The 26787-nt window shown below is 43.5% G+C and overlaps 1 protein-coding gene across 2 annotated transcripts in view; it reads left to right on the plus strand.

The window, feature by feature from the left end:
* Positions 1-26787, plus strand: part of TBX15 (T-box transcription factor 15) — a 102543-nt gene that overhangs the window by 30482 nt on the left and 45274 nt on the right. The gene's annotated exons all lie outside the window — the stretch shown is intronic.

Below are 26787 nucleotides of genomic sequence, written 5' to 3' on the forward strand. Positions count from 1 at the left end.
TTTTTATTTTTGAGAGAGACAGCACGAGCAGGGATGGGGCAGAGAGAGGGAGAGAGAATCCCAAGCAGGCTCCATACTGTCAGCACAGAGCCTGATGTAGGGCTTGAACTCATGAACCATGAGATCATGCCCTGAGCCGAAATCAAGAGTCAGACACTTAACCAACTGAGCCACCCAGGCACCCCGTCTTTCTTCACCTTTTTAGTTTTGAAGTGCTCATTTTGTAGACTGTTCCTAAATTTGGATGTCTGATGTTTTCTCATGTTTAGATTGAGGTTTTACATCTTTGGCAGAAATACCACAGGAGTGATGTGTTTTCTATTTACCATATCAAAAGTCTATTGGTTTATCTCCATTTTGATGATATTAACTTCTTTTTCGCTGTGTGTGTGTGTGTGTGTGTGTGTGTGTGTTTTGTGAAGACATCACCCAGCTGCTTTTTTTTCCCCCTAGTTTTTTTCTTCCCATTGTGTTGAGATTTTATTGACGTATAACATTGTGTAAGTTTAGGGTGTATGATGCGACAGGTTGATACCTGACTATGTTGAGAAATAATTACCATAATAGCCTAGTTGCTTCCATCTTGGTGATGTTCGCTTTGGGCACTTTGTTAAGGTAGGGCCAGACAGTTTTCTCCACCATAAAGTTAGTTTGTTCTACTTTGAAATTAATAAATAATGTATAGAGAGCTATTTTGAGACTGTGTATCTTTGTTCCTAATCAAACTTTCACTCACTTGTTTTAGCATCCATTGATAATTGTTTTCCGTTTTCATTTCAAAGTATTAGAAAAATTTATCTTGAGGTTTCTTCTTTGATTTATGTGTCGTTTAGAAGTGTATTGTTTAATCTCCAAGGATTTGGGGATTTTCCAGCTCTCTTTCTGCTACTGAATTTTAGTTTGGTTCCATTGTAGTCTGTGAGCAGACACTGTGGGGCCGGGAGGGGAGTGTTCTATAGTGTTCTGTGATTGGGACACAGGTGAGACTGTGCTCCTAGATGGTGAACTTCACCAGTACTTCTAGGGTTCCCCCTCCCGCCCCTGGGGGTGGGACAGGATGGCTAGAGGGGGACAAGAGTTGGCTATTTCCCTTCCCCAGGTAAGGTTAAGCTCTGGTAAATCATTTCTTCTGAGGGTGGGCCTTGTTGAGAAGAGAAGGCTGTGGGATATTTCAGAATGGTTCCTTGTTTTCTCCCAAGGCTGGAAATATGAGGGGACTTTTCTCTGATTTGTTATGAAGAGCTCACACAAATGTGGGAGCCTCCTATGACTGGGTCCCCCTGAAGTTTCCAACTCTCACACTTGTCCAGATTGAGCCTCCAGCAATTTGTCAGTTATAGTCAGGTTTTCTGCCCCTGGCACTGTTCCTGCACGGTTTGTGCTCGTGGGTTTCTGCTCCAGTAAGTTGATTCTCAGTATCTGCCTGTCTCTTCAATTCGGGGTGGGGGGCGGTGGGGAGCGGTTGCCCTGTGACCTCATTTCTCTGACACATCTAAGGAGAGTTGTTGACTTTTCAGTTTGTGAGGTTTTTAGTTGTTGTTCAGGTGGAGTGATGGCTTCTAAGCTCCTTACATGCTGGGCCAGAAACCAGAAGCCCATTGATAAATGATATTTTTATCTCTATCATTCCTTCTATATTTATTAGCTGTCTAGTGCAAGCAGGAGCTTTTCTTTTTTATTAATTAAAGAAAATATTTATGTATTTATTTATTTAAACAGACTCATAGACTCATAGGTTCCTGTATTATTTAAAAAAATTTTTTTTAACATTTATTTATTTTTGAGACAGAGAGAGAGCATGAACAGGGGAGGGTCAGAGAGAGAGGGAGACACAGAATCCGAAACAGGCTCCAGGCTCTGAGCTGTCAGCACCGAGCCCGATGCGGGGCTTGAACTCACAGACCGCGAGATCATGACCTGAGCTAAAGTCGGACGCTTAACTGACTGAGCCACCCAGGTGCCCCAAGTTCCTGTATTATTTAATGGATTATAACCTGTTCTTACTTATTTTGATACTCAGATCACTCCTGACTTGGCCAGTGGAAGTCTTTTCCAATTAACTCTTGAATGCATTGACATGTTCCCATTTTTCTTTGAGTGCTTTCTTACTTTCTGATGCAACAAGATGTTCCAGGCTTGTCTTGTACTTTTCCTGCTCCAGGCCTGGCACAATGTGATTCAACTGGAGTTCATGAGCTATTTTCTTTTTTTGGAGACGTTATTCTAGCTGAAGATAGAGCTTGGGTTCCATGTTATTTGTTATGTCCATTGTGCCATGCAGCAAATTCTGTGTGTGATGTCATCAGCATTTCCTATGAAAAGGTATCATCCGTTAGTCTTCTTTGAATTCATTGTTCCGCTCTAATTTAGCATTTCAGGCCAGGGTGTGATTCGCACGGTTGCATTCATGTATTGTTTTGATTTAGGTTAATTGCTTTATTTGGATCTGTTTGCCAAGCACTACAATTGAAAGCCCTCAGTTAACTCAATATGTCTGGTGATGGTTGGTTCTGTGCTTAGCCCTTGTTGATTCTCTAGGCAATAAAGTACAGTACCTACTCCCAAGAAGTGTATAGTCTAGTAGGGAAGGCGAGAAGACTCTACGTTAACCTGTGGCACATGCCTCATGCAAGTATATAAACCGTCACTGCATTTTTTGGGGAGCCAACAGTTAGTCTGTGCCAGATCTTATGGATGAGGATGGAGAAGGCAAGCAAGACCCCACAGCTCATAACCATCAGGACAGGAAGTCTTTCCAGACCTAGGAGGAACCCTGCATATTTGCTTTGCCTAGAAAGATGAACTGTTTCATAGATGACCTTTTAACACCTGGGCTATAAACCTCCATGGGACACACATAGGGAAGAGTGGGCCGGGTCTCACTAACTTTCCATATGTAAGCATTCCCTGGAGCCTAGAACAGGGTCATGAAGTTGAGGTAGGAGAGCATGACCTTATGAGATTCTTTGCCTGTATTGACTCCCGATTGTCCTAGAGCAGGAGGCTCTGGGGCTTTGTAAAATTGCTCTTGGGAGCAATGTTGTCAGACTCTTGCAGAAAGAATGTTACCTAGGAGAGAAGCATGACGAGGTTTTTTTCTGGCCCAATAATTTTATATCTCCATCCTGTCTACACTCTAGGTTGTAAATGCCTTGGGGAAAGGGCCCTGCATTCTACTTATTGGCATCTCCCATTGTATGTGCATAGGAGTTAGTCATTGATTGATTGTTCTTCTGAAATAACTCTAACTGCTTTGGGATGTGTGACACGGGAGATACAATGATGAGATTTGTTGAACTGTGTATATATAAAACTTTTGCTGTGTTAGCTTAAACTTGTGGCTGTAGAGTGGCTCTAGACTCCCTCCCCCCATTTTTTTAAATGTTTATTTATTTTTGAAAGAGAAGGTGGGGGAGAGAGACGGAGACAGAGGATCCAAAGTGGGCTCCACACTGAGAGCGTAGAGCCCAGTGCTGGGCTCGAACCCATGACCTGTGAGATCATGATCCAAGCTGAAGTTGGACACGCAACCAACTGAGCCACCCAGATGCACCTAGACTTTCCCTTGTAGAAGCAAAATCAATATAGTAGTTCCAGACCTCACGTTTCCTAAACATTTTTTTTTTTTTTACCACATTGTTCCTTATTTAAAAAACAGATGGCCTTTTAAAAGGTACTCTATATATTGAAAAGTCTCTTTTGGGTAAAGGTAAAGTTATGACCTAGACAATCTTCAGTGTTAAGCTATAGGCAAACTTAAAAAGCAAGAGAGGCCCTCCTGGCAACTCTAAAATGAAAGCATATAGGGCGCCTGGGTGGCGCAGTCGGTTAAGCGTCCGACTTCAGCCAGGTCACGATCTCGCGGTCCGTGAGTTCGAGCCCCGTGTCCGGCTCTGGGCTGATGGCTCGGAGCCTGGAGCCTGTTTCCGATTCTATGTCTCCCTCTCTCTCTGCCCCTCCCCCGTTCATGCTCTGTCTCTCTCTGTCCCAAAAATAAATAAACGTTGAAAAAAAAATTAAAAAAAAATAATAAAAATTAAAAAAAAAAAAAAAAAAAAGAAAGCATATAGGTGACTTCTCTGCTGCCCAGAAGATGGGTCCTGGATGGTTTACATTCTTCATGCTCCTTTCTTGGGCCCAGCGAAGCCTGAAGCTTGGTAATTCTTCCAGCCAAGGAGGCACTTGGGATTCTGCCCTATTTATTTATTTTTATTATTTTTTTTAACATTTATTTACTTTTGAGAGAGAGAGAGAGAGAGCACAAGAGAGAGAGAGGGAGACACAGAATCCGGAGCAGGCTCCAGGCTCTGAGCTGTCAGTGCAGAGCCCAACATGGGGCTCAAACTCACGAGCCATGAGATTGTGACCTGAGCCGAAGTTGGACGCTTAACCGATGGAGCCACCCAGGCACCCTAGGGTTCTGCCCTCTTAAGGGTAGAGGTAGCTCTGGTAAAACTTGAAGGCTGTATTGAATAAGGAACTATCAGATCATGCAGTGCTCACAGCTGGGATGCCCGTGTGCATCAACTTTGGAAATCAGCAGTTGGATTAAGGAAATTCTCCAAACTGAAATGAATATCGGCTTGAGTTATTAAGCCCAGAAATATTTCCTGTCTTTGAGATTTGCTGGTAGGCCATGCTTGCCTTAAGTTAAAGGGTCAGATTTTCCCGTAAGCACTTGAGCTCTCTTGCTATTTTGGGTAATCACCTCTCCACACACATATGCTTAATCAGGAGCCGGAGCATAGGGAGTGTTGTCGACTTTGTCCTGTGCTGCATTAGGATCCCTTCCTTGGCCAAGCGAGTGCTCTTGATGAGTTCACTCCCATCTGCGATCATGTTGTACGGCTTCTGATTAGACATTGTTGTATGCAGTCCAGCCCCGTGTTAACAGGCATTCCTCCAAGTGACGACAAGATCTGGCCTGTGGTGGATGATGGCTCTCCCCTGGGATCTCCTGGGGACAGGCTGGTGCTTTTAGAACTGCCGTGTGCCTTGATCTTAATTTATCTGTTGTATTCAATATCATTGGAAGCCGGGAAAAGGCCACATACCTGACCTCTGTTCCAGGGCTGTGATATTGCACCCACTCCAAGGTTTCTTTGATCCTGACTTTGGCAAGCCAAGTAGGGGAACTCCTTGGTCCCCAAAGGTTCATCTGACTTTGTACATTTGTGACATTTAGTCTTCAAATTACAGTTTGATTTGATTGCAGGTTGGAGAAAAAGAAGGCTTTGAGGGTCTGCCGGAAAGTAGGCTTTTCCAAGTGTCCACATGAAGATTAGTATTCCTCCCAGTTGTCACCTGGCTGTCATGTGACAATTCTTGAGGGAGAGGACATCAGGCTATTGGGCTTTGTTTGGGCTTCCTGGTTATGAGACTTGGAAAGGTGAGCAAAGCCACTATAGACAGCTTACAGTATTCACGTTAGGGCCACTCCCACTCCAAATACAGACCACTCCCTGGCCTTTCTAATTTTAGAATGCTTATTTAGAATGAATTCAGATTTGCTGAAATCATGTCTGCCTTTGTAAAGGGTAAGAGAATAATCACCAATTTTTACTGAAAAAATTTCATGAAGAGAATTGTTGACTTTGTTGAGTGTGAAGGCCAATAAACTGGAAAGGAAGGAAGGAAGGAAGGAAGGAAGGAAGGAAGGAAGGAAGGAAGGGAGGAAGGGGGAGGGAGGGAGGAAATTGAAACAGCTTTGTGTAAAATATTAGTGCTGAGTTAGGAGGACACAAGTTTCAGACAGTTGTGTGTAACATCATAGGTTACATCTCTCATTCCCATCTGAAATCTTATTATGTGAACTGTAAAATAATGAAACTGCATTTTAAAATGTAGTTTATAATTAGAAGCAGTGGCCTTGATGAATTTTGTCACAAAATTAAGTCTTCAAGAGAACACTCTTAGCTGGCCACAGGCTGGAAACCAGTCCTTAGCAATGTGGAAAAAGGTCAGGATTGGATTGGGTCTATATATTAAAAAAAAAAAAAAAAAAGAAATGTCTCCTCTCTTCTAGTATCCTTTTGGAGCTTCTTTCTCTGTTTCTTTTTTTTTTTTTTTAATGTTTCTTTTTTTACTTTTGAGAGAGACAGTGGGGGAGGTGAGAGTGGGGGCATGAGTGGGGGAAGTACAGAGAGAGAGGGAGACACAGAATCCAAAGGAGGCTCCAGGCTCTGAGCTGTCAGAACAGAGCCGGACGTGGGGCTCAAACTCGTGAGCTGTGAGATCATGACCTGAGCGGAAGTCAGAGGCTTAAGCGACTGGCACCCAGGCGCCCCTCTTTCTCTTGTTTCTACGGCTTTAAAATGGCTGAGGTGAGGGTAAATCTAAATAAGAAAAGGATGTACCATTCCTTAATGTGCGAAGGGCCCCCCCCCCCCAGTGCCCTGTGCTTGGTTTTCTGAGACAGCAGAATTTCAGGTAAAAGGTTTTTTTGTTTTGTTTTGTATGTGTGGGGGGCTCTAGAGCGGGTTCTTGGATAAGAAAAAAGTCTTTGTCAGCCTTCCCAGAGCCAAAGAGTAACTGTGATTCTATCTATGGAGCCTCCTATTGCTAGCCCACCTGGGAAGTTCAGCCATACTTCATGGGGGCACCAAGTCTGGGCATTTGTGGGTGTTCAAGCCTGTGTTAGGGCAGGCTGCCAAGGAGACAGAGGGGTTAAACAGCTAGCACTCACTGCTGGTTGGCTCCAGGATTTAACCAGGCTTATAAAAAGAGAGGGCCTAACAGGGTTGCCCCTCGGTGAGGGCCCATTTGAGAACTGAGAGTCTTGGGTACGGTCTGAAGACCTGGTTGGTTTCAAGCACAGAAAAACTGTACATCATCTGTCGCCACAACCCTACATTCCTATGAGCTGAAGGCACTGCTCGAGAGTCCAATGCGGATTTCTAACACCGCTGGGGACAGGGCCCTGTCTCATGTGCAGCAAGGATGGCACTGAAGAGAGAGCCTTGTAGGGGCCGTAGGTCTGGAGAAGCAGCGAGGCCCATGTAGGGGTAAGAAGCCCTGACATCAAGCTGGTGACCTTTTGGAGTGTGTGGTGCAAATTGGCAGGGATGGGAGCAGGAAGCGGTTTTGGCCCAGGCCAATGGTGACCTTCAGGTGTACCCGCCTCTGGGATCAGGAACAATGGGGTGTTGCAACCAAGGCCATGAGCGGAGCAGAAAATGGCACCTGTGGTTGCAGCAGGTGAACTTTAATGACTGCCAAGGAGAGCTCAAGCGCCATTTGGAGACCCTACCAGCCAAAGGGGGAGGACCAGGGCCTGGGATTCCGCAGATCTCCTGCCCCAGGCTGCAAGCCAATGGCTGTTATTATTGTTACTCAAAACCCCTCCGGTGGCTTTTCTCCAGCTGGGAGAAGGGGGAAAGGCACAGGCTACTCCTGTTCCTTAGCGGAGAGACGTCCCCGAGTCATATTCTGGGGGATTGCATGTCAGCAGCTGACTGCGTGTGGAACCCTACCGACATCCATGTAGGGCTCTACTAAGAACTTAGAATATCAAGCCAATTAGGGGCAGCATCTCTTACGGTGGAGATATAGATGTTGTATGATATTCCCAATGTGTTTTTTCCCCCTAGTCATTTGTGTTCTGGAATATTCTATACTCTATTTTATATAGCTAGATGACACCTGAACAGTGTCATGATCCTGCCTGTTCTTAAGTTTACATGTGTCGTGGTATGAAAATTGCTCATGGGTGCTGTTTTTTTGGTGGCATAAATACTAGCACTCATTCCGAGTGCCACAGTGACACGCTGGGCTTTCCTGTTTTGACTGCCTCATTTGGCAAAGGCCTAAGGTCACACATGCTGATGTTGAGAATGACCCCCCCATCCGCCCCCCCCAACCCTGTTCTCCAGTGGGAAATATGGAGCACAAGGTGCCTTCACACCCACGGGCTTTGGGGAATAGAAGCTGTCCTTTCTTACTCTTCTTGGCAATAGTGTTTGAACTCTGTCTGGTATTCTGATTAAAGTTTACCTGTTTACTTTATTTTTATTTTTTTTTCAACGTTTATTTATTTTTGGGACAGAGAGAGACAGAGCATGAACGGGGGAGGGGCAGAGAGAGAGGGAGACACAGAATCGGAAACAGGCTCCAGGCTCTGAGCCATCAGCCCAGAGCCGGACGCGGGGCTCGAAATCACGGACCGCGAGATCGTGACCTGGCTGAAGTCGGATGCTTAACCGACTGCGCCACCCAGGCGCCCCTACCTGTTTACTTTAAAAGTGAAGGACAGGCTCATAGTTCTCAAGATATGAGTATCGGATATTCATTAAAAAAACAAAACAAAACAAAACAAAAACCCGTAACAGCAAAACCACATCACAAGTCACGCAGCTCAGGCCGGTGCCACTTAAACAGGCTTCTCTGGGAAGGCCTCAGGCTGGGCGCTGTACTTTTTCCTTTACTCTCCCCATCCACTCCTGCCAATTGTGCCATTTGGCCAGAATATACCAAATTGAACATGAAGTATTTTATTGTGTACTTACGCTGAGGGATGGCTTTTCAAGCCAGGTATTAGGATGTTCCCTCCTATCTATCTGCTTCCAGTGCAAATGTATTGCAATGGTCGCAGAATGGAGTATTTAAAATTAGGACTCTCTTAGAGAATCCGGGCTAGGTGATTGGTACAACCATAGGGCATAGAAAAGAAGTTGAAGACCATTCTTGCCTGGCGGTTGTTTGGAGATTTTGTGAACCTTCCTGAGGAAGATGGAGACGCATGAATTGTGGATCACAGTGTGAACGCAGCTGTGTTTTCCTTCGATCTGCTCCTATTTCTCAGGATCCTGGAAATCTGGACCACCTCACACCACTGTACCAGTGCTTCCTGAGAGGCAGAAAAAGTCTGTTACCTTAAGGCTCCAAGGCCACGGCTAAGGGCCTTACCACTAGCTCCCTGCCAAGGCCGTTGGCTTTTTTAAATGGCTTGATCACACCCTGATGTTTCAAGGCTGGGTGCTCCCCAGCTGGAGTCCTGAAAATGCTTGCATGGCATCCTTAGAGAAGGAAACCAACTTGAAAGAAACTCCCACAAAGTAAATCACCAGGACCGGATGGTTTTCATCCAAGAGTTGGGGAAGGAAATGAAGTGTGAAATAGCACAGATACTGATGAAGACATTAGTTCTCCATTAAAGCCACAACTGTGTCAGAGCAGAGGAAGTTTGCTAACATGATGATCTTATTGCTGGAGAAGAGAGATTACTGGCCTATCTGCTGCCTCCAGAAAACCTGGTCCACTTGGAAAGAATGGCACAAAGTACGAACAATAACACAATAGCCTTTATTCCTTGAAAGCAGGTGAGAGGGACAGTATGCTGATTCATGCATGACAGCATTGTAGTAGAAACCTTGGAAAGAATATAATAGTGACTATGTAACATGTAGGCTGCTATCCTCTATTCTGTGCCCATGGCAGACATTGCTAATCGATCTGGTACTTTTCTCTTTGAGCTTGGATTGGGCCTCCTTAGTTCTGTGCTCTTGACTGTCACCATCAAATGACCAGAGTTGACATATGTGTTAAAACTCATTTTCCCTCTTTGCCTGAGAGGATATATTTTATCATGGACCACAAGGGCTCATAATTAAATTATAAATAATGACAAGAAGGAAGTCTTTCACAGATAGTTTAGTTTAAGAGCCTGACAAAAACATGTCACATTCTTTCTTCTAAAGACTGAGTTAGAAGAACATCCATCCCCAGCGATAACCAATTTTGCGAGAGCTGAATCCAGATGTGTAATCCCAACTCAGACCACAGAAGGGTCTTTTTGGAAGGAAGAGAAGTCACTTCCTCTGTGGCAATAAGCAGCATGCTCCAGAAAGTTCTTCTGAGGGATGAGAAGCAACAGCAGCCTCCTTCATTAGGCATTTCCCTGCAGAGTTGTCAACGTTGTTGAGTCCAGCCACAACAGTGACTCAGTGGGGCACAGAAGTGAGGTATGGTTTTGCGAGCAGAGCTACACTGGAGCCCAGGGAGAAGAGAGACAGGAATTTTGGACGCTGGAGAAGCTGAGTAGCTTTATGGAAAACCTGAAGTCTCCATGGGACTGGCCTTCATTTCACACTAAGGAGCAGAAGACCAGTTCTGTGGCAGGTCTGGGAATCCCGTGGAATCCACAAAACGTTTTGCCACTGGAGTGAACAAAGCCTCCTGTCACTGATAATGGCTAAAGCAGTTTGGCTGTAAGGGGCGTCTGGGTGGCTCAGTCAGTTAAACGTCTGGTTCTTGGTTTTGGCTCAGGTCATGATCTCATGGTTCGTGGGTTCAGGCCCTGCGTCGGGCTCTGTGCTGGGAGCCTGGAGCCTGCTTGGGATTCTCTCTCTCCCTCTCTCTCTCTGCCCCTCCCCTGCTCATGTGTTCTATCAAAATAAATAAACTTGAAAAAATTAAAAAAAAAATAAAACAATTTGGCTATCCTATAGCCCAGTGATCTCCATGTAAAAGGGTGTGTGATGGAACAGATCTCCTGGAATATACTATAATCTGATCACTTACAGATATTTACCTGCCTGCCGCCATTAGGGAATGGGCTATTTTTCTTGATCAGTGAAAAGAGGCAACATACTTGGATTAACAGAGAGTTGGAATATGGTAAAATGCACATAGCATGGGAGAGACCCTGACTGTACTGTGATTTCTCATTGATTATTCGGGATCTTGTCATGCCGCAGAGTGCTCACTGGGGCATTGGCCAGGTGTTGTAGCTCAGAGGCCGTGGCAGCCATGATACGATGGGATCCATTGGTCAGCAGACCTGGGTGCTTAGTCCTCACCCCACCAGCAGGTGCCCCGAGACCTTGCTCAGATCTAGCAGAATCACAGGGCATGGAATGAGACGCTGGGGAGAGCATTTTGTCTAGACGTTTGCCTCAAGGATTATCATCTCCGTTTTAAAGCGAGGCAGTAGCTGTTCAGCAAGAGTAAGTTAAGTGCACAACGTGCAGGGGTTGGGGGAGGGGAGGGTGGGGAAGTGAGAGGAGAGAGTGCAGGCTCCCAGCCAGCAGACCTTCTCACGTCACCTCTTTGCTTCTGAGCCTCAGTTTCCTATCTTTCATGGGCGTGGAAAAATAGGTGCGGGTTTAACATGGTGTTTAGAGCATAGGGAGAAATCTCTGCGGGTTAAATGATCACGTGTCATGCTGATGACTCCTATTTCGAAGGCACTTTATAGTTGATAAAGTGCTTTCGTCTACATTATTTGACCCTGCCGAGGACTCCGCGCGTACGGTAAGCGGTAGGGTTCCTTATCCACTCTCCCCAGCCCAGATGCCTCAGCTGAGACTCAGCGGGATGAAATGGCTTCCACAAGGTCAGACCAAGGTCAGACCCAGGGCTTGCACTCCTGCCTTCTGGTTCTGGACCCAGGGCTCCTTTCACCACATAATGATAGATAATGGAGAGTTTATTTATCATTCACTTCTGTGGCAGCGGAGACTTCAGCGTCACGGCATGGTAAAAATAGACCGTGAGGGCGAGGAGGTTCTCAGGAGCAAACAAACTGAGCTCACCAGAATGTTCTCGTGGGCAGGCTCGGTTGCCGTGGCCTTTCGGGAGCCTTGGCAGTCCTGCGGCGGGCGGGCAGCGTCACCTACTCGCCTTCCCGGAGGAGCTGCCTCTGGGCTCCAGGGCCAGACGCAGGCCCTGCCCTAGGGGACACAGGGCGAGGGGTGGAGGGGAGGGCTGGGAGGAGGGTTTCTTCTGAGGTGCGGGAACCACCGACCTGGAGCCCATCCCTGGGCAGGGGGCCAGATTGTGTGTCCCACAGTAGCAACCTTCCTGTGGTTTAGCACGTGCGAGGAGAAACAGCCCAGTGAGCCCGGGCTTCTGTGTCACTGAGGGTTTTCTGAGGGGCAGGGGGAAGGGGAGCAAGGGAGGATGGATGACTAGAGGTGGCAAGGCTGAAGAAAAAGCCCCATTAACATGCACTTAAAGATATACATACATTTTTTCATTTGAGAGAGAGAGAGAGAGAGAGAGAGAGAGTGGAGGAGAGGGGCAGAGGGAGGGAGCGGGAGAATCCTAAGGAGCACGGAGCCCGGAGCCCGACTGGGGCTCAGTCCCACAGCCCTGGGATCGTGACCTGATCCGAAATCAAGACTTGGATGCTCAACTGACTGAGCCGCCCAGGCGCCCCTTCTTAAAGATAATTTTTAATCCCCCTAATGCCGGCAAATGATTTGATTGTGCTATAATTGAAAAAAGTTATACATACCTGTATATGTGGTTAAAATACAGTTATTCGAGAAAAAAGGAATCGTACAGAGAAAGTGTAACACTCACAGACAAACACGGCCACTTTGTCTTTAGAAGGGGGACAAAGAATGTGTTTTTGTGAAGATGCATCACTACTGTTCTGGGTTATATTCTTTTGAATATTTTTCCTGTTGGAAATATCTGGTTAAGAGGACGTGCTTTACATTGTAGCAGAAGAGCTTAGAAAATGGATCTTTTCCCCACTTGAAGAAAGCCTATCAAACCAGTGGCCCTTGTCCTGTTAAAGTCATAGATTGCTTTGAGAATCCCATAAATACCCTACATTCCCTTCCTAGACAAACTCAAGCACTTACAAATTTGACACAACTTTAGGTCAGATAAACCACGAAAGCCCATCCGCTGACATTAGGTTAATATCTTCTTCATTGGAAAGATTAGAAATTAATATTTTACGAAATAGTTTTTTTCTTTACAGAAGGATTCACTACATGCAGCTGAGATGGTTACAATTAAAACGTAGGTATACATCCAGTGACACACAAAATATTCTGATTTCTATGAAGTTCCCTAGCTGATAACATTTGTATTTTACATCTGTAGTCATTGCACGTTCGTATATGTATGTATACACACACACACACACACACACACACACACACACACACACACATATATATTCAAGGAAGCTCTATGCCCAACATTGGCCTTGAACTCGCAACCCCAAGATCAAGAGTTTCATGCTCTACCAACTGAGCTAGCCCGGCACGACCACATTCACTTATAATTTGATCTTAGTTTTTTATTGGTTCTTTTAAAGATGCTGTGTAGGGGCGCCTGGGTGGCGCAGTCGGTTAAGCGTCCGACTTCAGCCAGGTCACGATCTCGCGGTCCGGGAGTTCAAGCCCCGCGTCAGGCTCTGGGCTGATGGCTCAGAGCCTGGAACCTGTTTCCGATTCTGTGTCTCCCTCTCTCTCTGCCCCTCCCCCATTCATGCTCTGTCTCTCTCTGTCCCAAAAATAAATAAACGTTGAAAAAAAAATTTAAAAAATAAAGATGCTGTGTAGTGTTACTCCATTGTAATTTGTATCTGATAACACATGTAATATTTGGTATAACAAGGAAAATCTGCCTTCACTGTTAAATCAATTTTGATTACATGTAGAATATAGTATATAAAGTAATATTTTAATATATACAACGGCCCACACGCCATCAGTAAGATCTCATCCTCCAGACTTGTGAATTCTGGGAAAAAAATTACTTCCACATGTTTCTAAAACTACTTAGGATTTTTGACTGGTTGGTGGTCTATTGATTCTAAGTATCTGACCTGTCAAAACGCCATCTTTAAACTTCAGTGATGCATAGAGGCTTGGAATTAGCTGGGGCTGAATTTATTACAGAACAAAGGGAGGTGATGATTAACACACCCATCTGAGCAGTAGGGGGGAAAATAATCCTTGAATGGATTAGATGCCATGATCCTAAAACCACATTCTCTGAGTGTTGGGTACTTGCCCAGAAATGGGAGAGGCCAAACACTGATGCCTTTTAAATGACAGGGTATCTCCATGGGACTCTGGTCAGGGACACTGGTGCAGAGAGTTGAGGGTCAATAGGGAAGAAGCCTTTCTTTCTCCTGTGCTCTAGCAGAGTTGAGGACTAGACCCGCTCTGTGTGCAGTAACCCTCAGAACGGACAGCCCACTCTGTTAGTGTTACACAATTATCAGTCTGCCTGTGTGGGTGGGGATTACACTGAAGTGTAAATAAAAGAGTTGTTTTTTGTTTGTTTGTTTCTTTTAACCACTGAACGGGAATAACTTACAATTTTTTTTGGACTCCAGTAAGCTACTTTCAAGACAGACATAGAGGCTGCCAAGAAGCTGAAATGAATTATTATGTACTGTCCCCCAAGAAGTCAAGGGTGCTAGTCAGGCTTTCCCTGTTCCCTGACAATATCTGGTAGATTCTGTGCACTCCCAAGATGTAATTCCAGGGAAATTTATCTTTGTAAGAATAGTCCACGGACAGAGCACTAAACCCCTTTTCTGAAAGATTTTTTCATTCTCTCTTTTCTCTAACGTGGCTTACAAACTTTGTAAAAAGTCTGGATTTTTAAAATAGCATGATTTAATAGCATTGATGGAGGTTGGGTCTCTGAGACAGACCTCCATCAGAAGGGTACCCTCCTGAGGAGGAAACAGGCCATTAGGAAAGTCATTTTGACCCCCATTCCCTGGAGGGAATCACAGACCCAGGTGCTCAGGAAATCTCCTGTCACTCTGAGATGGGCCGGGACACGGTGCCATGTCCGAAGCTTCTAAATACAGTTCAGGCTGGGTCATCATGACAGATGCTGAACTGGCACCCCCACGGGCTTTGCAGTGGGAGCTCTGACGGCTTAAATGCCACTGCCCCTGGGCTCCAGGCCCTCCTGGGCTGGGACAGGAAGAGGCCCTGCAGAGTCTTATGGGGAGGAGGACAGGAGCAACTTTGGCAAGGAAATCCCGCTGCCTCGACGACACCACCACTCTTTCAGAAAGCAACAGGCACCCGGCGACACACCAGCTATTTTAGAAGCTGTCAGATTCTGAATTGCTGACATACTTGGAGGACGCGGTCTCTTCAAGAGTCATTCTGACCGAGGTAGGTAGGCCTGGGGGAAAGCAGAGGCATGCTGTATGTAGCCAAGGTGTTGGCTGAGGAATGAGTGGAGTTCAGTGATCTGGGCAAGGTGACTAAAGGAGTCAGTAATGGAGTTAGGAATAACATGTTGACTTTGGGATTCCCAAACCAGCCGTTACGCAGAGGACAGTGTTAGGCAATCTCTTACCTTGCCCCACCCTCTTCTCAGCCCTCACCAGAAATCTGCCTGGGGTGAGCATCCTTTGACAACTCATTCTCTTCTGGAGAGGGCTTTGGAGGGAAAAAAGAAGACCAGAGAAGACAAGAGGGGGGCTTTTCCTGGAGGGCTCCGGGGACTTGGGATGGGAGGATGGCATTCCAAGTGTTGTAAGCGTCTCCAGCTGGGGTTGCTGAGTTGTAAATATAAAGACGCTGTTGTGAACATGATTAATCCAGGGTGCTCCTTTCCCCCTCAGCACTTGCCCTGCAGCCCAAAAGTGGATTCTTTTCTCTTGTCAAGGCATTTGGCTTTAGGATTTCTGAAGATCGTGTGGCCCGGTGGATGAGTTCAAGCTTTGGAGTAAGACACCGGTCCTTTTCTTTTCTCTGGTATTTCTGTGCAGGTTACCTTGGCTGAGTCTCAGTGATAGGGTTGTAGGGCACAGCTCTCAGACCTCATCCTTATGCTCCTTGGGAGACTCCCTCAGGCTCTAGATCTTTTCTGCCTCCTCCGTGTGTATGTTCCTTATCCTGAGACAGAGGGCGAGTGCTCTTGACAAGGGTGTAACTTTGGAGTCAAGGTACGCTGCAGCTTCCCTGCTCTTTCTTGTGTTTTCCCCTTCTCATGGAACAGTGCCCTTGGACTGCTTCTCTAGCCAAGGTTGACCTTTCTGCTTCTCTGCTCAAGGCTAGAGTTTGCTTCTCCAGCCTCATTTCCTTACTGAGGGTCCAGCATACATCTTTGCCCCGTGGTATTCCCTGTTGTCTCTTCTTTCAGATTCTGGTCATTTCCCTTTTCTACAGCGTGGCAGCCATTGTGGACCAGGAGGGCATCACGCAAGCAGACCCACACAAAAGCATGCTTTCTTCGCTGATATTTTCACTTCGCTGATATTTCCTTCCTTCTGCTTTTCCATCATGTCTTCTAACACTATTCAGTTTTGGTAGTTTCTGCTCCAGGCCCTGAATTACTTTCTTCACCATGTGATCTTTTCCTGTTTCACATTTTACATTTTCTTTATTAGGATTTGCTTTTCTCCATTTGAGAGAATACAAATCTTCTTTCTCTCTCAGATATGGACAGGGAATGATTGGGGAAAGATCTAACCCTTGTGGTCACTCCCCTTCCCAAACGATGGAAGGAACTAACATTTAATATACTCCTGCTGTGTGCCAGAAGCTTTACTGAGAGTTATTGGCACCTCTATTTTATTTTATTTTTATTTTTTTAAATTTTTTTAACTTTTATTTATTTTTGAGACAGAGAGAGACAGAGCATGAACGGGGAAGGGTCAGAAAGAGGGAGACACAGAATCTGAAACAGGCTCCAGGCTCTGAGCTGTCAGCACAGAGCCGGACACGGGGCTCGAACCCACGAACTGTGAGATCATGACCTGAGCCGAAGTCGGCCGCTTAACCGACTGAGCCACCCAAGCGCCCCTGGCACCTCTATTTTAGATGAGGAAATTGGCCTAGAAAGGTTAAGTCGCTTGCTCAAAGTCATACATCTGGGTCTATGTGATTCTGGGGTTTTTTTTTTTGAAAATTTTTAATGTTTATTTATTTGAGAGAGCAAGAGACAGAGCATGAGCAGGGGAGGAGCAGAGAGAAGGAGACACAGAATCTGAAGCAAGCTCCAGGCTCTGAGCTGTCAGCACAGGCTCTCATGGGCTTCAGGTCAGACCTTGTCAATCAGTTTAACACAACTCAGTCATGGAAGGAAAAGTGGGTAGGGTTCCAATAGTTTAGGTTCTATGTAGAGGTGACCCTGTTGGGATTTCACTGGGAGCATGGCATTTAATGAGGACACCTCATTATCAGAGATATATTGGTCTCCGGAAGAAGATGAGGAAATGAATAGCATTTGAGATTCTTCGTCTCACCTTCAGTCTACTGTCTCAGAGAACAGTCTTACCATCACTTGCCTTGCTAAACATACAACATTTCATCTATTCCTTTATTCAATAAAAACCGACATTTTCTGAGTGCCTAGTAGGTGCCAGGCACTGTCCCAGGTGCTGAGGATACAAGTTCTAAAGCAGATGTGGTCTGAATCACTTGCCGTTTTCTAAGCTGTCTGGGAGACATTACTGCCATGCTTCCCTTTTCCTGGAAGATCCTTCTCCTCCTTTCTTCTTATCTTGCAGACATCTTTTCATTAGGCCAGGAAAAAAAAGACCACTGGGCTAGAAGGGGTTCTTCTCACCTCTAAACTTCCAGAGCATTTTGTTGAAACTACCCTTCGATGTAGTGCATGAAAGTTAGCATTTATCTATCCCCTTTACTATTGATAAGGTATTTACATAAACATACATACATACTTGGTTAGTGATTCATAAAAATTTCACATAGTAGGTATTACTACTGTGATACAGTACCCACTGTATCACAAATGATAAAACTAAGGCTTCAAGAGGTTAAGTGACTTGTTGAAGATTAGACCGTTAGAAAGGAAGAGGTGAACTTTAGAACTCAGTCTTTTGAATTCCACATTCCAATCCCCAATGTGCTCTGTGCCCTATTGGATTTTGACTGTTCTACTTTTATTGGATTGTTTATTGTGCTGTCCTGTCTCCTAAGTGATTTTGTAAGTTCCTGAAAACACAGATCATATCTTAGTCAATTTTGTGCCCCTCTTAATACCTAGCACATTGCTAGGTCCAAGCTAGTTAATAAGTAACTATTTACTGAATAAATAAATGATTTATTGAATGGATGGATTTAGAAGATTATTGGGGAGATTGTTACATACTTGCTGGCTGTGTAGCTCCCTTATATTCATTAAACAGGATGGTTCTGTATGTTTGGCATGATACATTGGGTTTTCAACTTAGTGTAGCTGGTGGTCTCTTGTGTATAATTTGAAGGGAATTTCATCTTCCTGGCTGTCCACAAATGTCTAATCTACTTACGCGTTTGAAATTGCCATCTCCAAGGGCACTGTTTATGGAAGTCAGAGCTAAATTATACTTGCTGCTTGGAAATTGGCTTCTTACTCCTTCCCTGTTAGTGTATTAGCATGAATTTGTTTACTTACTGGTGCTCAGGGGGAATATCCTAACAAGGTAGAAGGCAAGTTCTTCTAGGGCCTTTGGGGGAAGGCCTCCTTCGCACTTCATGGAAATGTAAAGACCACTATGACAGATGTCTGATGGTGCTATGGCAGTGGCCAGGGTGGTGGTGGGAGGTTCAAAGTAGTTGTGGTTGCAAACAGCAAACAAGCATTGGCTTGGGGATGAGCTGATGGGTTACTTCACTCAGAAAAAAAAAATGCCAAGAGCCTCAAGGCGGGGCCTGTGTTGACAGCTGCTGGCCCAAAATTGACTGGTAAATCTTGAAGACCACCCAGTCAATTAGGATCAACTTTTGGAGGACCTCTGGTAGAAGAGGTATTTAGACTGAATATTGCCATGTGGCTTGTAACCAGTTTTTTATTATTTCTCTCATGCGTTTTCTGGGCTTTCCATTGGGAATATTTTGTGAACCAAAAGTCAATCTGAAAAATTTTAATTCTGTAGGAAGAATTAAATAAAATATTTGGAATTAGGACTCTTCTGGAAAATCCAAGACCCATATTTGTCTTTATTTTTTCTTGGTCTTCCTGATTAACTTGCTCATTGGCATCTAATCTTATATGTTAATTTGATACTTTCTTGTTTATAAATGCTTTCACATACATTGTTACCTACCAGACGGATTCTCCTTAAATACAGATATCCATTTAGGATTATCAAAACTTTTGGGCTGTGAACTATGACCTGAGTTAAGCCTAAATTAACCAAATTCTGCACGAGTAGGAACTCCCTCAGCTGCTTTTTTCTTGTCTTTCAATACTGTCATTACATATTTCTCAAAGTCCAAACATTTTCCAAGTACCTCCTAATGTTGTTTTGCTTATGGTCTAGGCCAGAATGAAAGTGACTTGACATTGACAGTGATCTTCAGTGAACTTTCACCTTTGGATGTTTTCCCCAGGGTGGGTACTGGGGACAGGAAGTGAAATACAACAAAAGGGGGCCTTGTGTGCTTGTACTTAAACTTATTAAATAATGTTAAGTTGGGGCAGACACCTCAAATATTCCTGAATACAACTGTCCCACTACTGAGAAAGGAACATTCCTGTCTGACTTTGGCTTGAATTTTCTCCTTTCCCAAAAGAACTGACAATGTCTTAGTTTCCATAGAGTTGTCTTCTGACTGAGCAGCCTGAATTTAGCTCCACATTTCCAAGTTCAGCGTGAGAAGCACCTAGCTCTGTAGGTCTCATTCTGAAAATGGGAAAATCTTATACGGTGGAGAGAATGTCAACTCTAGTGTCAGTCTAACTCAAATCCCACGATGACACCTATTATATAATGTGTGTCTCTCAATCTTGCCAAGCCTCAGTTTCCTCATTTGTAAAGTGGCAACAGTACTGCTTACTTCATAGAGTTTTCTACGAAGATTGCATGGGATGATGTATACAAAGTGTCTAGTGTAGTGCTTATAACCTCTTCCCTTTTTGCGTCCACCTTCAAAGTATGCTGGAGCATTAGAGGCTGAACCTTTAATGACGTTGAGCCTTTGTCTGATCAAAGAAATTAATATAAAAGTTACTGCTGCCACTTCTTTGCAAAGCCTCTTTAAAAGACTGAGTTCTCAGGGATGACTTTGGGTCCTTGCCTCTGGTTCTGTGTATCACTGGGTGAGATGCTGGTTGTCAGGTGGAGAGTGCTTTAGGCAGCTGAGAGAGAATGTGCTTTTGGTCTCCTTAATTGGCTTATTGGCATAGGAATCGCAGGCTTCAGGTTACCTCCTCCTTTTCCCAAATAGAACTTGGAGGGCATGGAGAGCTCAGAGACTTCATTCCATCACTAAAGTCATCTAACAGGCTTGTTTGAGTGTTTGCTATCATCATAATTTTAGTTTAATCCAACCTGGGTTATAGTTCATTCCCTTGAAGCTCTGGACTGGGTATCAAATTTGGGGTCAGTCCGTACTCGGGTCAGTGCCAAATGCTCTGCTTCTGCCATATTTAGAATTACTCTGTGAAAAATTTCGTCACCAGATTTTGCTAAGCTACCTGATAAAATCTGACATCGCAGAACCAACTTCAACGGCACAGGTCCTCTAGAAATAAGAATTTACTTGAGCATGGTACAGCGAGTGCTGCCTGTCCTGGTATGAATGAATGAGAGCCCTTGGATGGCTGTGGGAGTCTTGGTTTTGGAGACTTCAGGATTTAGGAAATAGACCAAGGAGTGGCTGCCCCACCAATATCAGATAGGATCTACCACTCAATGTAGTCGTGTCCCACTTATTGGCAGAAAAAAAATGATTGTTTGATTATCATCTGGGTTGTGTCGTTCTCCTTTGTTTCAAACTATTTTCTTCTTTGGAGTAAAATATGATAGCTGAAGTCCAGGCTTATGGAAGTGGCACTGTACATCTAATCTCAGAACATTCTGGATCTCTTATCTGACTTATAGCAGTCTTCTGTGACCCATCTTCCACCATGAAAACAGGCTATTCTACCTCATTCATATAGAAGATGTAGCAAAGCATTAAACTCAGCTTGTAGAATTCATAATCTGGAAGGGTAGACAGCTATCATCACTTTCATTTGAAAGAAGAGTTTGGAATAAAGAAAACAAAGTCTAAGCTCCATATTATGACACCCAAGTTTCTTCTGGAATATAAACTCCATGTGGCCAGAGATTTTTTCCCCTGATGTGTCAAGAATCTAGAAGAGTGACTGGCACATAGTAAATGTTAAATAAATAGTCATTTATTTGAGTTTGAGTTGAGCCTGACTTTCCACCTTTATCTCTTATCTCACCTCCCTTCTTCTCGTATGTATTTTAAGCTCTGGCCATATCAGTGTGCTTGTCATTCTCCAAAAATGACAAGTCCTTACTTGTGCTATTCCACCTACCTTAAATTCCATCTCCATGGTTTCTTTGTGTGCTTATATTGAACTTATATTTCAAGTCTATTCTCAAATATCACCTCGTGAAGGCTTTTTGATCCTAAATTATTGACTTGCTTGCTTTTCTTTTTTTTTTTTTTAGAGATACAAGTATGTTTTCTTTTTTCTTTTTTTTTATTTTTTTTTCAATATATGAAGTTTATTGTTAAATTGGTTTCCATACAACACCCAGTGCTCATCCCAAAAGGTGCCCTCCCCAATACCCATCACCCACCCTCCCCTCCCTCCCACCCCCCATCAACCCTCAGTTTGTTCTCAGTTTTTAAGAGTCTCTTATGCTTTGGCTCTCTCTCACTCTAACCTCTTTTTTTTTTCCTTCCCCTCCCCCATGGGTTTCTGTTAAGTTTCTCAGGATCCACATAAAAGTGAAAACATACGGTATCTGTCTTTCTCTGTATGGCTTATTTCATTTAGCATCACACTCTCCAGTTCTATCCACGTTGCTACAAAAGGCCATATTTCATTCTTTCTCATTGCCGCGTAGTACTCCATTGTGTATATAAACCACTTGCTTGCTTTCCAAAGCTCCTGGATTCCTTACTCCCATATTTGTTGGGCTGCCTATCAGTCAGTCTTTAACAGTTTGTGTGTCCTTCGCATCAGATTGTGAGCTCCTTCGGAGCTTATCTGTCTTGGTCCATTAATATATAATCTGATCTATGCAAAGCAGAAATGTTTGGTGAAATAAAAGCAGAATTAAATATAGACTCATATGCCTGAAATCCTTAGAAAATAGAGCTGATGTGATCTGGATTTTGGTGTCAATAATATATAAGATGGAGATAATAATAATAGCTTTTAGATTTGTTTCATTAAATTTGTTATATAAAGTCTTAGCAGAGCACCAGATGCATAGTAATGTGCAATAGATGTTGACCGTTAACTCTTTGGTGGGATAGTTCTTGTGGGCTTATATTCATCTCACTGTCCAAAGTCACTGGCATTGTTATCAATAGAATCATTAGTTTCTGTTTTATAATAAGGATATAAGTATAATTTTATAAGCAGGAGGGTATCTCCCACCAGCTCCTAATAGTAAAGATAAGGAAATAGTAACAGATAAAGGTAAGTGAATAGTAAAGATAAGGAAACGGAGCCTCCCTGAAATGAAGTGACTTTCCAAGACCCCACTCATGGTAAGTAGTGGAGCCCCAGGAATAAATGTGCTCTGTTCATTGTACTAATGAATTGTTCCCCCAAATTATTAGTTAAGTGGAGATGAAAATCACCTGGAAGATTGTGAAATATGTTTTAAGAATGTCTGGTTTTGATATTAAGTCAAAATGCACATGAGTGAGGCATTTTCTACATATGTCAATCAACTCAACTTATCATGGTTGAGTTGCTGTTGTTTGACCTGGTGGTCTTTAAGCTGCACTACTAATCCATCCATGATTCATTAGACTTAAAAGGGACTTTGTAGCACCTCTAATTAAATGTGCATGTGCTGTGCTAAAACGATTAAGGAATATGAGGGTCAGAATAGTCATGTGACTTGCTAGGATCAAACATATTAAACCATTTCATTTGTAAGGATGGTTACAATAGTTGAGGGTTGTTACAGAATTGCTGGCTGTTTTGGCCAGGGTTGAACCTAATATCTTGGGAGAGACCTGGTCATTGGATCAGAAGGCAGAAGACCTCCTTTCTATGCTATGTTCATTTTAATTTTTCTTAGTCTCAATCCCCCCATCTATATAATGGGCATAAGAATAAGCCATTTCTACCTCATCAAATGGAAGGATGTATTAAATGTGTAAAATGTAAATTAAGAAACTTTTATTATTGCTATTATTTTGCATGAATTGAGAATTGAACTTGCTGTAAGCTAAACTCAATTTTCTTTCTTTCTTTCTTTCTTTCTTTCTTTCTTTCTTTCTTTTCTGAAAACTTTTATTTTTATTTATTTATTTTTTTAATTTAATTTTAGTTAGTTAAAATACAGTGCAGTATTGGTTTCAGGAGTTGAATTCTGTGATTTAACAAGTGCTCTCCTTAGTACCTATTACCCATTTAGCCCATCTCCCACCCACCTTCTTCTTTCAACCCACAGTTCGTTCTCTATCAAGAGCCTCTTGCAATTTGTTTCCCTAAACTCAACTTGCTATGAGAACTTAGTGTTACAATGTCCATTTTATCAACATGAAACAGGTCAGAGAGAGAAAGCGAGTGACACTATGAGCTGATGGTTAGAATCTCTTTTTCAGGGAATTTTTTTGGATGATAATAGATAATGTTAGTTTGACTATATGAATCAGATGATGTTCTCCAGTGACTTGTAACTGGCTCCAATGAAATTTCCCAAAGACTGTTTTAACTTCCTTAGTCAGGTATAACATTATCATTTATGTTCCTGATTGGCTGAAACTTCCCTTGTTAAAATACTATCCACAACAAACATCTGACGGCCAAGAAGTCTTTCCAGGTCATGCAAATGCATTCCTAATGGTTATTTTTTGAAGGCAGGAAGTCACAAATTGCCGAGTATTAAAAAAAAAAAAAGCTTGAAAACACAGAGGTGTTTTCTGATTGTATTTTTTTTTTAATTTTTTTTTCAACGTTTTTATTTATTTTTGGGACAGAGAGAGACAGAGCATGAATTGGGGAGGGGCAGAGAGAGAGGGAGACACAGAATCGGAAACAGGCTCCAGGCTCTGAGCAATCAGCCCAGACCCTGACGCGGGGCTCGAACTCCCGGACCGCGAGATCGTGACCTGGCTGAAGTCGGACGCTTAACCGACTGCGCCACCCAGGCGCCCCTCTGATTGTATTTTTGAATACATGACCCTATTTGATTGAAATAACCTGTTCTGCATTTCTTATAATCATGATTTAGTTAACTTGAGTATACATTCTGATTAATAGCTGAAATAACTGATCTGGTTAGCCTAAAGATTTTATATAGCTATGATTTAGCAATGTATTTTCCAAAGGATTAACTTTTATTTTTATGTAAGGTGTTGATCTTGACTCTGAGTTTCCTGTTTTAAGAGTATTATAGGGTAGCTTAATTTATGTTATTGAAAATGTGAGCTGGTGCCTCCATTCTGTATATAAAAGTCACTTTGTGAGGGAGTGAGAATTCAGGAACACAGAGTATTTCCAGGAAACAAATAAATGTATCTGAAAATGCTCCTTGGGCATATACTGCCTATGCCTCCACATCTTGTCCATTTCTTTTCTAGTCAGCATGAGTTTCCCAGGGCTGTTCTAGCCCTAGCAAATCCCTCTCTTTTCTGGATTCCTAGGAGACATCAAGGCAGTGCGTAACGGTGTGGAAAACTGCGTGGTAGTAAATACTACCTTGGTCTCTTGGTCTCTTGGTCTCTGTTTGTGAATGCGCTCAGTTTCCACTTGTACTGTAAATACCTTTAGGAGGAGCCCCACTCCGTACTTTGGTATTTTCCAGAATCTAGCACAGTGCCAGGCACATAGTAAGCACCCAATAAACACATAATTAATCAACACTAACCGGGAAACTTCTCAAGGTCTGGGATTCTGTTTCAAATTATCTACATGGTACCTCATATAGGGCCACATGCTGATAGGTGCTTATTGATTGATTTGATTGAAACTATAAACAGAGTACCCACTGAATTTTTTAACTTCTGTGATAATCTGAGCCCCTAGCCTTTTTCCTTATTTCACTTGTCTTGCCCAAGCAGTTTTCATTTTATGCTTCTAATTGAAGTTGCCTGAGTTATCACTGAAAGTTACATTAGAAGAGATTCTGACATTCTTCAAGTCATTAGAGGTTGAAGAGATTATGAAATTTTCAGCTCAGTCCTTCTAAATACATGATAAGGAAATAGGTCCATTGTAGTTAAGTGACTTGTTCAAGGTGACTCATTAGTCTGTTTAATGTTACACTTTGAGCTCCCATTTTATTCCAGATGACATAGGGAGATAAGAGCAGAATCTCTGGTTTCCTAATTCTCCAGCCATAGTCCCCATTCCAATCCCAGACCCCATTTTCGTCATTAAAAAGTTATCGTTTAATGCAGTGATCTTTTTCCCTCCCCTCCCTCTTCCTAAACACTCATTAGAGAAATCACACATCCAAAACCTCCCACCTTTTCATAATTTTTGCACATTGTGGTAAGGGGGATTTCATACCACTTTGTTCCCAAAGGTAGGACAAGACTTTTTTTTTTTTTAATTCTTGCTTTGAGAAGTTTTTTTAAAGTTCACAAGACTTGTGATAAGTGAGGAGCTCTTGGCTTATCACAGAAACAGTGGGATGTGGGAATCCCTGACTCAGGGGATCTGAATTACTGTGTGTGGCCACGTGTGTGAGACCATGCCACAGCTCTGCAGCGGAAAGGCATATAGAAGCAGGCTGGGACAGAGATTTGTCACTCAGCAGCGGCTCTCATCTTAGACGAGAAGCTCCACTTTTCTGTGCTTGAAGGGGACCAAAATTAGCCCCTGTGTGGCTCCAAGTATAACCATTATGTGCTTAGGCACACAAAACCTAGATATAAAACTTTTTTTTTTTCTCTTCTCGTGAAGATGGTGACTTTACTAGTGAGTGATGAGAGGTAAACTAGTTTTGGGGCAGACTTTCCTGTGGCCAGAGCTTGGTTCAGTTCTGCAGTTCCCTGAATGTCTTCAGAAGTGAAGGGTGATGAACTGAGGAGGATGGAGAGAAATGGCACTTTGCTCCCTGTGGGTGCCAGCAGTGCTGTGGGAGACTCTTGCCAGGAGGGGTGCCTGGGTGTGAGAGAGGAACACACCAGGGGTAGAAGGAAAGAAAAGGGAAGGTCTCATGGGAGGGGTTTTCACAAGCCTAGAAACCTGCTACGGGTAAGTGAGGATGGCCACAAGATGGTCTGACTTTCTGTCCCGTCTTTCTTCATCCTGCTCACGTTGAGGACTGATGCCCAGGAGGCCTTGACCTTTGACATCAATGAACAGTCAGTTGTCAGCCTAAGACACTGCTGTTTCCGGCCTCTACTCATGTATGTATTTATTTACAGGGGAAGCAGTCAGAATCCTAGATGGTAAGGGTGGGTTGGAGAAAGAGGTTCCCAGGCTTAGCTTGCAGTATTTGACCTAAGGAGATTGCACCATCTGAGTTTGGAAAGTCTTAGGAGACAAGCTTTTTGGCATTGGGCCTTTAAAGCTTTAAAAATTGTAGGAAATTCCCTGGTAAATCTGACTCCAGCCTTCTTCATCAGTCTTCATGCCCCCCCACCCCCTCCCGCCCGCCCCCAGCCCCTTCGTTGAGTACAGAAGACACAGGAAGAAAGGACCATCTGGCACAGCATGCCAGCTTTTTATTTGGTTGCTCTCAATCCTACCTTCCTGTTTGGATCACCCCTCCCCTCTGCTCATACTTCAGAAACCAATCAAGGTGTCTCCTGAACTCATTTATTCCCTTTGTTTCCACCGCCTTCTTGGGTAACTTTTTCCATATGCTTATATCCTTGCCTTACAACAGACTTTTTTTTTTTTTTTCATTTTTCATCCAAAATGGCCTGATTGGACTCTTAGGAGAAACCATTTACTCAAATATATGACCAAGTGCTTCTAAAAGCCCCAAAAAACTTTTACTTTTGATGACCAAGATATATAAATAAGAGGGGAAAATGCTGTGTTTGAAAATAGCTGACTGGTGGGCAATGATGCCGAGTGGTATGGAATTAAAGAACACGTTACTGTTGGCATTTAACACCCCCCTCCAAGTGAAATTGTCTAGATTTGGAGCTGTGTGGTGTCTAATTATTATTATTA

The sequence above is a fragment of the Lynx rufus genome, unplaced genomic scaffold (assembly GCF_022079265.1).
Source record: "Lynx rufus isolate CCGP_SWC_20201006 ecotype Redwood Valley unplaced genomic scaffold, mLynRuf1.p SCAF_2, whole genome shotgun sequence".
NCBI lineage: Eukaryota > Metazoa > Chordata > Mammalia > Carnivora > Felidae > Lynx > Lynx rufus.